The sequence below is a fragment of the Ambystoma mexicanum genome, chromosome 14 (assembly GCF_040938575.1).
Source record: "Ambystoma mexicanum isolate Mex_15411 chromosome 14, UKY_AmexF1_1, whole genome shotgun sequence".
Classification (NCBI taxonomy): domain Eukaryota; kingdom Metazoa; phylum Chordata; class Amphibia; order Caudata; family Ambystomatidae; genus Ambystoma; species Ambystoma mexicanum.
The window spans coordinates 175,795,536-175,810,711 of record NC_090940.1 but is presented as its reverse complement, the minus strand read 5'-3'; the positions used below and the strand labels follow the sequence as shown (position 1 = coordinate 175,810,711).

General features: G+C 43.6%; 1 protein-coding gene across 2 annotated transcripts in view; it reads left to right on the top strand.

Annotated features, from left to right (window-relative positions):
* The window catches only part of NUSAP1 (nucleolar and spindle associated protein 1), a 449,447-nt gene that overhangs the window by 7,233 nt on the left and 427,038 nt on the right, over nucleotides 1-15,176 (top strand). The window lies entirely within an intron of this gene.

The following is a 15,176-nucleotide window of genomic DNA, read 5'->3' as shown; positions in this document are numbered from 1 at the left end:
TATTAAAGTCCTCAAGCCAGTCCACCCACCGGGGGCCTTTGTCGGCTTGCAGGGTCATCGAAAATGGTGGAGGCATACGCCATGCTGTGGCAGTTGATCCTGTTATGGGTACTGGAGGTGGTGGGGCTTGCCCGCCTTGGTTGGGGGTAAGCTCATGATGTGTTGGTGGGCTGTAGGCTGTGCCCGCCTTGGTTGGGGGGGGGGTGAGCTCATGATGATGGTGTTGGTGGGCTGTAGGCTGTACCCGCCTTGGTTGGGGGGTGAGCTCATGGTGTTGGTGGGCTGTACGCTGGGCCTCAAATCTTGTGACCAAACTACGTAGCTATGGTTAGTTGGGGTTGCAGTGTGGTCTCTGTCGTGGCTGGCGACACGGGCTGGGGAGGTGTGTGCTCTGGTTTCTGCCTCCTTATTTTTGAATATGCTTGCAGCTTCTCCGTTGTGCAGAGCGTAGACGTGGAGCTCAGCTGTGAGTCTGAATCCTTTGTGGGCTCTTGTGGTGTCCTTGGTTTGTGCTGAAGTTCGCACATGCTCCTTCTTAATTTAAGGCAGTGGGGTGTCTTTTGAAGGGCTATCTTCAACCCACGTGTGCGGTATGAAGAGGCCTAGTGGGGAATAGGCGGCACCTACCTGATGTTGCTTGGTCTCTTGGCCTTGCTCCAGCCGCTGCGGACTGCCGTGCGGCAAATGGGACGGCGCGTGGTCCTTTCCGCGCCATCTGTCACGTGTATGGGCAACCTCTGGAGGTGGAAGGAGGCGTGGTCCGGGTTCAGATTCTCCGCAGGGCTGGTGGGGGGATTCCACCGCGGCCCGTGTGAGCGGCGGGAGGAGAGGAAGCGGTGGCCATGGATCGGGCTTGCCGCCGCACAGCGGGATCGCTGGCGAGTGCAGGAGGAAGCACAGCGGGATCGCAGGCTCTTTGTTGGAGGAGGTGCTGGTGCGCAAGGATATGCCTCATCGCCAGATGTGAGACCCTAAGGGCCGTGTTGGAAATAAAGGACACAACCAGCAGTGTATGGATACGTCTTTCTTTAATCTTCTATAAAACAAAACTGCCTTCCCTTTCTCTCTCCTCCCCTCTCCCTTGTCACACAACACGTGACTTCTTCTTGGAGCCCTGTCTTAAAGAGACAGTGCAATGTAACACCATTCTACTCGCTCCCAAGTACACAATCCGATATTTTCTGCTCTTTCAGTTTTGTCCTCATGTATCATATACCTCCCGACTTCGTTTCCTGCTTTATTAAACAAACATCATAGTGCAGATATTGAAGTAAAGATTTAATGCTAAAAGCAACTCCAGATATCGGTTACCGTCTAGCAAGCCAGAGTTTCCTCTGGACAACATGTGGCTAGTAAATGGGTTTACGTTTAATCAAATCGAATTTCCACATGGGATTCAAACTAGCCTTTTGTCATAATGAAGATTTGATCAGCAGCAGCGGAAGGAGTTAACTGGGTATCGGGCAACACCCAGGAAGTGGGAGTTGCTGCTAGGGAAATAGAGCTAGTAAATAGAGCGCCACACATCTTATTTCCACACAAGTTGTTTTATCTTCTATATGTAAATGTCACCCATTATGCGTTGTGTCTAAGGGTGTCGAAGTAGGAGGCTGACACAAGGGTGGAATGTTTGTGGTTATAGACTTTAATTTATAGTAAATAATCCTCCCTATCCCTAAGAGGGGTTTCCTAATACTAAAGGGTCTGTCAGAATGTCCGTCTAAATGAAAAGTGGATCGGAACTTAATTCTATCCCTTACACTACAACTAAAGACTAATATAATCCAACCGGTCCTTTTCCAGGAGAATGACTCCTTTCTGGTATACGGGTGACAAATCCAAAATGTTCTCTTAATAAAATTTACTAGTGGGAATTACTCCCTTCCCCTGGCTTGTATCATTATAACGGAAAGTTCTTACCCCAGGAGAATGGCTGCCTTCTGTGTACGGGTGGTGTTCCCAAAATGTCCTCTTGTAAACAAGTGCGAGGAGGAATGGCTCCCTACCCCAGTATGGCAGTTCCAGCACGCTAAACATTCAACTTGCTGGACCAGGAGAATAACTCCCTTCTCCTGGTACTGGTCTGCACTTTCCAATATAGTTCACACGGCCAGGGGGAATGACTCCCTTCCCCTGGCGTCTCTTCAGCATACTTGAAAGGTTTCAGTTTTCTCACCAGGAGAATGACTCCCTTCTCCTGGTGTTTGAGAGTTCTTTCTCAACTTGGGGTTTATCTTGGCACTCTTTCGCTATATCAGCAACGTTAGAAATTCTACATATATCTGGGTCCCAGACCCTTCTCTGGTGGTCAGTGGGTTTATCCCTGCCACTGGTATGAGGAAGATTTCTTCAGATGCTTGACTCTTTTGTATGGGTCCTAGACCCTTCTCTGGTGGTCAGTGGGCTTATCTCCGCCACTGGTACGGCGGCGATTTCCTCAGATGCTCTTTTGCCCAGCTGAAGGTCCTCGCACCACCTTGATGGCCCTTGGATAGGCCTTACGCTTGCACCGGCATGAAACTGAGACCTCTCTATTCCTAATGCTCCCCAGCGTACAATCACCACCTGTTGTCAAAGACTCATTGGTATTCCTCATACCTCCTGTGAGCCACCTTGTATCAGTGCTCCTCATGTTATCTGTGCTCTTCTTCACCTCACTAACACGGTTGGATGTATGGCAATAGTACATGATCTTGCTATTCAGAGTGAAAGTAAGAGATGATGGTGCAAGGGCCTTTTGGGTGATGGTTGGGTAGGGTTTGACCCAGGTGGGCCTATGGGGAAGAGTCCCTCCCTAAAGGTCCTCCTGCATTTTACCACTCATAGGGGGACTATAGGGTAGCAGTCTCACCTCTAACCTCCCAAGGAATGGCTCCCCAGCCTGGGGAAAAGTGATGTGATCCCATGATTCGTCAGTGTCTTAACTTTACAACGGAGTTAATGTCACATGGATACATTTGTATAGCATCAGTTAGGATAAAGTGAAATGTTCCAGATGACTGTTGGTGTCATGTTAACTAAGCGCTGCAAGGCTACTAGCAGAAGCTAATTAGCTTTCAGTTGTTTTGACCCCTGCGATGTGTTTACTTTAACGGACAATAGTTTCCACCCAAATGTCCTTAGTGACCATAAAGATCCACCAATATCTAATGTACTTGTAGAGAAGCGTGCTTGGTCAGCAATGCTCTGGAGATTATTAATAACATGCCACACTGAGGCGGAGGAGTCAGGTGTGAACGAACAGCATTTTTTCCCCCGATAATCTGACAAACTCTTCCTTTCTCTGGCAAAACCATATTGAGTACAGCTTTCAACTCAATAGTGATATTAGCTACGGCATCTGATGTTTCACTTATAGTGGCTTCTAGCAGTCGGGACAATCTGCGTACATCTCTGGAATTAACAGAAGGGCCATACCAGGTAACGATGGCTTTAAGAATATCTCCCATTACCAGAGGACCAATATCATCCTGTATTACGTAACGCTTTTGTCGTGAGAGAGGAGACCAATGGCTATCTTTTACCGTAATAGCAGGCAGCACAAACCCTATGTGGCATCACCCTGCCCAGTTAGAAGGTAACTAAAAATATGCATTGGTAGCACAAATCAAGTATACTGATTCCCCTACATAGAGAGGGCTTTTCAAACACCTTGGCCGGTGGGTGCAATGTATAGTTACAGTTAAAGGTAAAACCTATATCTTCTTTTTTAGTTTATTACAAACTTAAAAAAATATTACATTAAATAAGCTCCATCTTATGAGAAAAAGCAAAATTGATACAGAAAGGAAAATAACCAAAACCATATGGCTTTTAACGTCCATTAACCGTTCATCCACAAAAACAAAATTACTTGTTCATCAATTATTTGAAGGTTCAAAAAGCATTTTACTCATGTGCTCTAGATAAAAGGTAAGAGCAAATGTCCATTTTCTATCACTGCCTTCTGCTGACAATGTCCACCAGTCATCTCCACAAAGTGAAGGTCTTTTTGTTATTTCTATGCCAAGATAGAAAACCTATAGCCTTTGTACCATCACTGGAGTTGTACACACTACCTAAAACAGTATTATTCCTTATATGGAGAGTTGGTGCATGGGAAGGCAGTTGAGAGGCTTAATTGCTGTATGACGCGTTCATGAAGTATTTTTTATGGAGTGTCTCTTATTACGTCACCCCCCCCCTAAGTAGTTCATCAAATATGGCGGTCTTGACCGGCTGGTAGCTGTCCCTTAAGGAAAGGGATTCCTCTTCAGTTTCCAGTTCAGTAGCTGTCAGTTCAGTTTTCTGGGCCTCAAGTTATATCACAGCCCCTCTGTTGCTCCAGGAATGTCTTTGGGACAAATGATGTTAATACAAAAGCCAATATTCTTGCCACTGGGAGGGGGCTTTTGGGTCTCCTTACCAGGCAATGCACTATCCACAGGGGCAGGTAACAAAGAGGACAGTGCATGCTTCACGTGACTAGAGTGGACCCAGTTTTTGTGGCCGCTGCACTTCAAAGTAGTCTGAGGGTTAGTTGCACCTGCACCGGGCCTTTCCATCTGGGTGGCAACAGAGATGTTTGCTGAAAGTTCTTCGTGTAGACCTACTCGCCTGGTTGAATGCTGTGTCCTGGCCCCTCCATTGGTTTTAGCAATTTGTCAGCGAGCTGTTTGCGGAGAATAGACAATGTTTTAGTCAGCACCTTACAGATCAACAAAGGGTAAGGAACAGTACTCAGTCTCTTTGGAATTGGCACGCTCCATACATTAGCTGGGCGGCCAATCTTGTCTTAACTCAGTGTTGCTCCATACTGTGGTCAGCAGACTAAACATGCCATCCGCTCCTACATGAGATGAGCTCTGGGCATGAGACAACATTAGGCGTATGTATTTGTTTGGCAGTTTCAATCTGTGTCCATTCTGTGAGTCCACCCAACATCCGTCTATACATTTCCCATGCAGTTTCCAATCCTGAAGCTCTTGCGCTGTGGCCTCAACCTGAATATCTTTCACTGTCTCAAGGATATTGTCAAATATATCATCTTCCTGCATCATGTGTGTAACATACATAAGATATACAGGGGACTGTGCAGTTGCCTTTGAAATTTGGTCAGCAAAAGCATTACCTTTCCCCACATCTACAATGGCCTTCTGTGTGCTGCATTTGACAATGGCTAGTTTATATGGCAAGGTCGATGCATACAATAACTACGAAATCAATTTACCATGCTGTATTTTTGTCCCATGTGAACTTAAACCACGTCTCTCAGCACACAAGCGGCCAAAGTTGTGAGTTACTTCAAATGCATATTGACTCAGTATAAATATTGACTACAAGACCTGAGCTGAACTCACAAGCTCAGCTGAGGGCAATCATTTCAGCTGCTTGGGCTGAATGCTGCGCTATCCTACAAGCCTCAACAATGGTTTTCAATGTTGTAATAGCTTATGCTGCCGTGGCAGTACCATCTGTATTTTAAAACGTGATCCATCCACATATAACCCATTAGGTTTATCAATCTGGGTAGCCACCAAATCTACCCATCCCATCCCTTCATTTCATTATCTGTTGTTAATACACAATGATGCATTACTTTCGATTTATCCGATAGGAGGGATGGCAAGATGGCAGGATTTAGAGTATTACAACGTTGTATAGCAATGTTTGGAGCCAATAACGTCCACTCATATCTAGTTAACCTGACATTCGTCAGGTGCTGTGTTTTTAGTTTTGTTCAATAAAATATCAATCGCATGTGGCACAGACAATGTAACTTAACTAGCACTTACCACTTGTCGGCTGCACTGCCATTGTTTCTTGCTTTCTATTAGTTATTTATTTTTATTCCTTTGCTCAGCACTTTCTATTTCTCCCCCCTTCCCTCTCCCCTGCACTTGCGCGTTCTCAATGTCACAGGGCCTAGTAAGAACTTTGTTCTCCCTTGCCTCGTCGTGCTCTGAAACACTTGTGCACGAGCGCGATACAGATAAAATATCAATATCCCAATATTATGCATTGCCTCATAGAAATGGGTGTAGCCACTACACTCCTTAAATAATTTTGAAGGGCTTTTGCCACTGAGTCCAATGTATGCACTGCCTTGTTTTTCATGCACAAATAATGTAATTGGTTTAGTGTAATAAGGAGTGCCTAAAGCAAGTGAATTATACAATGCAGATTTTACACTCGATTGCTGAGCAGCAGTCCATGGCAAGGGCACTGGAGTGCTACTCCGTGTTAGTTCTGACAGTGGTTTTGCTAAAACAGAAACCTAGGGAATCCACGGCCTGCAAAATGAAATCCCTAAAAATCTTCTGACATCTTTCTGTGTGGTGGGGACTGGTATTTTCATTATAGCCTCTGTCTCTACGTGCTGAGGGTGTAATCTGCGCTCTCCTTTCTGACAATAGGTGTCCGAAATAGGTGACCTGGGTTTCGCAGAACTGTCGTTTTCTTTAGGGACACTTTATGTCCCAGTGGTGACAACAATTGTAATAACCGCACAGTGCAATCCATGCATTGCTTTTGGGTATCTGCAGATACCAACGTATTGGAGCAGTGTGGTATCTGCAGTCAGTGTAAACCTGTCTAGCTGTGTTGTCAATGTTTGGCTGTCAATACTTGGGCTTTCAGTGTAACCTGAGGGGCGGGATGGCTACGGAAGGTGTAGGACCGCCATTCCACATTATAGGCAAATAGGCACTGACTCCCTTCATGGATCAGAATGCTAAAAAAAAAACATTTAACTAGAAAAGCCTGTAATACAGGCTTATTTCCTTCCAAACATTCCTTCGGTATTTTATATGGAGGAATTCACAGTAATACTGCAACAGGCTTAATCCCTATTTTCATTGGGTAAACTACCATACATCCTACAACATTCGATCCCATGGGCTATATCATAGGGTCAACTCCCTTGCTCAGGTGGCAAATCATTAGTAACAGTGACAAAACATTTTGAAAAAGACTCAGGCTTACATGCTAGGTACACTCTATCAGGCGAACAGTATGTATTTGCATGTAAATGTTTTAGCAAATCCTTTCCCAACAGATCTAAAGCACATTTATCAGTGACAACAAGCTGATCGATCTAAGACCTATATTAAACTGTACAGGGCCAGATATTGGACTTTGGACTGGATTATTAGAGAATCCCACTTATGTGTTTACTTTCCAGGAGAGGGGCATATGGGGCACTAGTTTGTGGGAAAACAATGTAATGGACGCACCTGTGTCAAGTAGGAAGGTTGCCTGTTTGCCTTGCACTGTAGTTTTCAGAAATGTCCCCTTTGGATCTACAAGAATACTTAAGCACCCTTTTCCTTCTCCAGAGCAGCCCTATGCTATGTACTCTATTGTACTGTAATCTCATAATAATCCATAGCTGAATACTGCTGGCCTTGCCTAGCATGCTGTTGCTGATTATTCTCTTCTGGTGCCCCACTATGTGTTATGCTGTTCTCGGCCTCTGTCATTTATAAATGTTCCTCTCGTCATTCCACGCCCGTATGAGCATCAGCGCCCTCTCTGGCGCAACGGACACTCCCTTTTCCAGTGGTCTTTTGCCTTGCAAAAATGACACCCACTGTCTATCATACCTGTTCAATTACTTGGCAGGGCACTACCACCACTAACTCCTATATACATTCCCTATCCCCATTGCATACGTATATTACCTCTGCCTCTTTCTGGAAAAGCCTGTTGCATTAATGCTTTGGTTTTTAACGCTCATCTTCTTTCGTCCCCCCCCATCCCCCCATTGTGATTAGCATGGCAGTTTGCATAATACCTATCCATGGTCAAAATTTGAGCAGCGCTTTAGGTTGGCCAGGTAGACTCATAAGTTTGAATGTCATTTTAGAAGTGAGGAAACGACCCTTCAACAAAATGGGAACAGAACGCTTTTGCCGCTCTTGGTTAGACCTATCCATCCCGCTTAATGCGGTAAAAGCTTCTTCCTTTAGTGCAAAATATTTTTCAACTGCCTCACCTTCTTCCTGCCTGCAAGCAGTCCATTTATCCCAATTAATTTGCTTGCGGGGAACCACTTGCTGGATACGTGATGTTGGTAGTGCTGGAACAGCTATTATTTCTTTGGATAATTCCTCAGCCCCCACCCCCTTTCGCTCGCAGCTTGGGTCAACTCATCCAACTTTATAACAGGATCTAAACTGTCTTGCATTCTGCATTGGTGCCATAATCTGCTGGCAGAATGCATGAAAACAACTGATCTAGATCTCCCAGCGTGAGCAGACCTGTTAAGAGTTCAGTCTGTCTGGGTGTACCACTGTTCTAGATATTAGACAAAATCCAGATAATATTTTGTAAAAGAAAGTAACTCCATCCTATTCCAGGGCAAATGGATGGACCTGGTGTGTTTATCAGTATCAAACCCAGGCATTTTTCTCATGGGGAAACGTTTGAGTTACCATAGACTTTGTTGGCATTTATGATCCAACATAAAAATGTTGACACAACTTTTGGACAGGAGTTTGAATCGAGCTTACACTCTTGGATTGCTTGCTTTATGTCCATATAATCGCTCTGGAGGTGGTACACCTCGTCCCCCTCATTCACCCTTTTATGCATCAGCCACATTTGTTTGCACAGCTTTTGTACTATTGCAAATATGATTCTTTGGGTTGTTCTACTCCTTCTACTCTGTTTTTGATCCATGCCAACACTACCCTTTCTGCAGTTTTCACAATCCTGTAGGCACTAGGTGGCGAGGAGAGCGCCTTATGAGGTGCCCGATAGGGATGTGGTGGAGGCTTTTTAACCATTAAACATTCTAACAATGGGTCTGTCTCATCCTATAAGGTAACAATAGATTTGGGTGTCGGAGCTGAGGGACAAGCCTTGGCTACATACACACCTTTATATCTTCGCAATCCTTTTTTATCTCTTTATGATCATATGCGCACATTATTTATTTCAGATTGTGGTTTACGTTTTTTAATATGTGCTTCTCTCATAGATTTGTGTCTAGCATAATCTTCCCATTATTGATATGTTTACCATTGCAGGGGTCTAATGGCCTTGTCACCCATAGTGGCTAACATTTCCCTTAAATATCCTATTTTCTTCTAGGTTAAAAGACCCATGCACAGGGAACTGTGAATTAGGGTTGTTGGGAGTGTATTCGTGCCATTAACACTACCCCCAAGCCTTTCTTCATCATAGACACCCATCCAGTATTACCTTCCAAGGGAGCAGATACGTGTTTTTCTAATTCTGAACGATTCTTGCAGCATTGCAACCCACATCCTTCTTTAGTGCATGAATTTCTCATTTCTGTCACAGTAACTGTTTCTTGTGATCACAAGGTTGCATTGACAATGTCCCACTTAACGCTGTGCTCCCACATTCAAATCAAACGAAATGACCATTTCATGGTTCATCTATCCCATGGTTTCAACTTGTGTACATAAGGTGTATTTCTCTGGCTCATTTAACACTTTGCTCCCATAGAAAATACACATTCATAACATCAGACCGCACAACAACATTCTGCATTAAATCATCACACTCTGCATGAAATGGTCTCGCCCTTTTTTTGCAGTTTTCTGTGTCGGTGCTTCAACAGGAGTGCAAGTCTCCCTTCCACACACAATGTATTGGACGCACCTGTGTCATCCTCGGTCGCAGAGATCAACGTGTCCGAGACCGGCTGGTGATTTTGTGGTTGCAGGAGACCTCTTTCCAACTCGCGCAGTGTGCTCCACAACCTCCCGTCCTCTGCCTGCTCTCCGACCGTGGTAAAATTGTCCAACTGGATCTTAACTACGAGGTTCCATCTTGGGTAGCTAATTTGTGGCCAATAACTCTTGATGCCGGCCTGTGACCATAATCGGCAGAATGAGACATTGACACAGAATGTTTCAGAAGTCACTCAGTCATATTTTATTCTTAATACGCTTAAGCGGTGCTCGGACGACAAGCAACTGCTTCGTCTGTGCCTCTGAAGTTATTATGAGAACAAACCATGGTACATTTGGTGCAACATTGTTTCATAACGGGCATTAAATCACCAGGCTAAATGCAAACACAGTCAGGGTCTCAGTTTACTGCTAATGGAGCTGCTACCTGACTGTTTTTACTCCTTGTGCTTGCTCTAATAATACATGCGTACGTAGCAAACTATTTCTTTTTTCTGTAAGGCAAGCACACTGTGACCATGTGCACAAAACAGACCAGATAAAAAGAACTAATGTTCAAAGAGTGCTTACAGTTAGCTTTTAATTTATTTTAAACAATTGTCCACACTTACCAGTTCAAAGTTCCCACGTAAAATATTGTCAGATGTTCACTTCTAGTTGTCTGGTCCTGCCAACATTCTTTTAGCAATGCATCATAGCCAGCGGGAAAGGCTGTGCATTCTTTGGATGAGGAGAGGCCCAATGTTTTATATTAACAAAAGGACTACATCAAGAGCCACCCATTCTTTGCAGAATTCTGTCCTTCCAACAAAGGCTCAGCATTATCCAAACAGGGTCTATCTATATAGATCCGTACCATCACGTTAGATCACCAGTCCCCTAGGTTTCAAGGTTAAGGCCCACTGTACGAGACGTGGTAACTGCAGTGATGATGCCAGCGGTGCTGCTGAAATAAATTTGCCGGGCAGCTACATGCGCCTGCATCATCAACATGCACTACTGCTCAGGCAAGCGGACCGGGCAGGACACAGAAATCGAACACTGCGGCACTGCTTTAACGAAAGAGAGCCAGAGTTTTAATGGTTTCCTCTTCCTGAAAATGTAGTTAACTGAATACTTCTTACGAATGTATTCAAAGCACGTGACTCTATGAACACCCCAATGCTGGGGAAGGAAACCCCTTTGTCAACTGTATATGGTTCTCCAGCTTTTGCATCAGTCGGTACGGGAGGGGGGGGGGGCTGATTTCTGTTTGCAAGCTACTATCCCACCATAAAGTCATTTGCTGCTTCAGTTCATCACATACGCACAGCACACCATTTCTTACTCACCAAGTGTCATTTATAGCTAGTCAGTGGCTAGTGGTGAGTGCACGTTTTGAGCCCTGGTTCATAGATTCACATGCAGCCTATCTGCCTTACCTTCTGATGCTCAACAATGTGTATTGGCATGCGTTGCTACTAAAATCTCTGTGGTGAAGCTTAGGCCCTCTCCTCCTCATTGGCTGCTGACAAATGGCCCGAAATGAGGCAGATAGCCTGTGCATAATGCTGCAGTTTTTATTTTGCAGCTTTTGTAAAACAGGATACAAGGGTTCCCAACTGACAATTGGTAATTGGGCAAAACTCAAACTATTGTTACATGTGCGCTTATTTTTTAAAAATATTTCCTGCTTTCCTTTTTCAGTAGGTTAGACAACCAATATCCATGGTGTAATGCAGAACAGCTAAATTAATTGAGCCTAGCAAACCAGATAACGATAATGGGAAGGTGGGTATTGCAAGCCCTGCACATTACCCAGAGCTCCATAGCAGGAGTGCAACCTACTGGGCAACAGGATTCTGTTGGGTATCCTTGCAACATGACCAACCTAGTTTATAAGCGTATTACTGGGTCAATTGCACCAAGAGTGGCCTAGGTCACACAGCAGACAAGGACAAGGAAGACACTTGTGGCAGCCTGTGCGTGCAATGTTAAGCCACTGACATTTTCCTCTGCTTCCAACTTCCATGGGCCTCACCCACCAACCAATGTGCCACCACCGAGGTATACTGAACATCCTAATTAACTTACTTTCAGGGGGGAATATGTAAGAAAAAAAAGACATTTCAACTAGTCATTTTCTTGCTGCCTCAACCTGCTCCATATTCAGATGTTGATCCACCACTCTGTCCTTCAAACTAAGCTATCAGTAGACCTGGTGGTTACATTTACTGTTGGATCCTGTCTATCCAAGGTGAACTATAGCAAGGCCCATGCTACCTACAGTTTTTACTGTAGCCAAGTTTTGTAAGAAAACAAAATGTTCATTTTTAGGTCCATAATCCATGTGCCCGCTTAACATTTTCGTTAAGCCCAGACAACTCTAAAGCCAGAATTTGAACGATAAGTGCCCCCACACGCATCTTGGTGAAGTCCACAATGGACTAGGCTCCAGATAATTTATTTGTATTCTTTATACACAGCTTGTTCTGCATATCCACACAACCAGTACAGAGATAGATACTCATACCAGCACTTGTTCCATTGGTGCACCATATGGTTGTATCTTCATTATAGAATGCAATGCCGTGTGTGTTCTTCCATCTTGCTGCTACCTCTCATTTAGTCTTTACCTGTTTTATGCTACATCTGTTACTCTTTCTGGTGCCACCTCATTCTGTGATGTGATGCGACCGTTCTCCTATATTGCTGCTGCAGAATGTGGCACTCCTACATAGCATACAACATCTAACTTCCAAATGGGATGCAACTGCAATTTTGTGTACCGTACGTATTGCTATTCCGGTTTACTGGTCTTCTAGTTTATTAATGCCCCTTTTTATGCAAATTCCCAGACACACATAGCTAATATTCAGATGGATATATGTGTGACACCAGTGGATTTGGGGATCCTGAAGTAGCTCCTGGTAGCTTTTGGCACCCAGTTTCCATGAGCTAAATGGGCAGTGTCTAGGAGCTAAGTGGCTCCCACCAATTTCAAATGAATGCTCGGGCAAGGGGAGGAAGGATAGCTCAGGGGCAACACAACACGTTTGTCTTGAAAGCAAGACAACGCAGCGCATCAGGTTCAAAAGCCGATCCTGCGCTTAGAAACCACACGTGGTATTAAACGCGTTCTAAAAGAGAAATGATAACCCTGTAATGCATTTTCCAATACTTACAATGATCTGAGGTATAGGACGATAATTAAGTTTTAAGACTCATTAGATCAAGGCTTTCATTACAGATCTCCTCTTAACCAGTCGGAATACTCAAAATGCAGTCAATAATCTGAGCGTTGACCTCATTCTAAAATTCTCAGCAGCCCGACAAGCAGCACAGAAGTAATTGACTTCTCGCGCCTAGAAACACTTGTGTATAGGCCGTTATGAATGCCATATCATATGATATTATATATCTGTGTAAAGGTAGAGAGAAGCAGGTGCAGTTCAGGTCCCTGTATTAAGCAATTAAATAGTATTAAAACACAAAATGGAAGTCTGCTTGTTCTGTGTAAATTAACTTTACTAATGTCTTGTGTGTGCTAGCTTTTTGTCTAGTCCCACAGTAAACGTGATCCTTTTAGTAGCAGAGCTCCATGGTTTAATACCCTTGCCTTCCTCAAAAGGGGTCATTATCGCTTCGGTTAATGACCCTTCCCCAACTTGCTGTCCTCTGTTTTGCCTCTGCCCATAACTTGAGGGCCGGGTCATTATCCTGCAATAATGATCCCCTCCTTTGGCCTACAAGGCTTCATTAAATCAAGTAGATTGCGACAAAGCATTCCGGGTTTGGCTCCCTGTCCGGTAAATTTGGCTCAGAGCAAACTCAGGACTTGCAGAAAGGTGTTCTACAGAGATGTGTGGCAGTCTTTAACACAATGCGCGTGCACAATCATACTGGTATTGTGTAGAAGCCTTCCTGGAGACTGTCCTTGGAGATCCACACGTGTTATTGTTTTAGGGTACCACAAATAGGATAGAAAATAGGAAAGTTGCTTGGGCACTGCAGCTTCAGCATTCTCTAAAAGGTTTACTATGAGCCTTGACATACAGCAATGCCCCAGATAAGATTTTGTGGTGGGAGTGTTTTACTCCCTATTTTTAAACTTTGAGAGTAAAAGTGAGTTCAAGACAGTAAAAATGACTTTTCTCCTTTTTCAAGAGATTAAAATATATGTGACGTCCAGCAGATGTGTGCAAAAACTGTACGGACATTATTAATATGCAGCATTTTTCTGCATTATGCCAGAATACACCTTTCATTATTTCTCTATGGTATGGCCATTTGATTTCTCCTGTATATATTATGTTGAAAATACAAAAACCTAGCCAATTACATACTAAAGCAAACATTAATTGTATGGGTGTTTTTAAGGTTCCATAACAGAATTTATTTTTTTATGTTTAATGAAGGCCCTAATTTCCTGCAGCTATTACTACCTAATGGTATGCCAATGTTATGATCCAACAGTGCAAAGAGGCAAAGACTCCTTGCTAAATTCTGTATCTAATCTCATGGTCAAATGGCTATTTATATAGCACTTTTGGCATATCGCTGTAAATAGAACATATTTATCACCAAACCTAAGACGAAACTCCTTTATCGACCTTCAAAGGATAAAAGGCTGAGTTGGCCTTGCCGGGATTCGACCCTGCAACCAACAGATCACTTAAAGATTGCAGCAACGAGCTCTCAATAGGCTGAGCTATCTTACTGGCTAACATCCTTCAGAGGTCGGTAAACTGTGTATCGACTGAGGTATAATAATCAGTGCCTAGATGTTCGACGAACCGTGTATGAAGCGATACACAAAGTTAAATACCTATCTGGATTATCACGGGTATAGATTTTGCTGCGTTTCTATTTCAATTGCAAATGTAACTTTCATTTGTTTGTTTTTTTAACGGTGCTTACACTTCCTGGAGAGCCAGGTTTTGTATGTTTTAATTGTAGTCTTGAAGATTTGAGAGGCTAAATCACCCATCCTTGAGGAAAGACTCTGCTGCCACTGACCATTTATAGTAATGTACCCCACTGACTGCAAGTTTGAATGGATGTAAACTAGATCGTGCATACTCATAATTTTACACAGTTTTTGTTTTAGAGTGTAAATCAAATTATCAGTGTAAAAATGATCTGCCTCTGCATGATTATGCACAGGAACTCTTGAAAAACACAATTGTGCAATAGTGGTTTGCTTTCACTGGGAAAAGAAAGCATAATTTGTTAGAAAAGATGTATTCTAAAGTGCAGTTTAGGGCCTGATTCACAGAGCATTTTCCTATGGGGTTGCACCATTTAAAACACTTCTGTGAATCGGGCGCTTAGTTTTCCATCTTATTAATTATACAATCCTAAAATGCTAGTTAAGTAAATATGCACAGTGCTTCTGTTTGCTCAATGAGCATCAACAAAGCAGACGCTGAATGGAAAGAAACCATTACTTTTATCACAGTGTGCAGATTCTTTTTGAAAGGCTTCAGAGGAATACATCCCGTTTCAGAGGCTTTTATCCATCACTTGCAATTACATCTATGTTGACAAAAA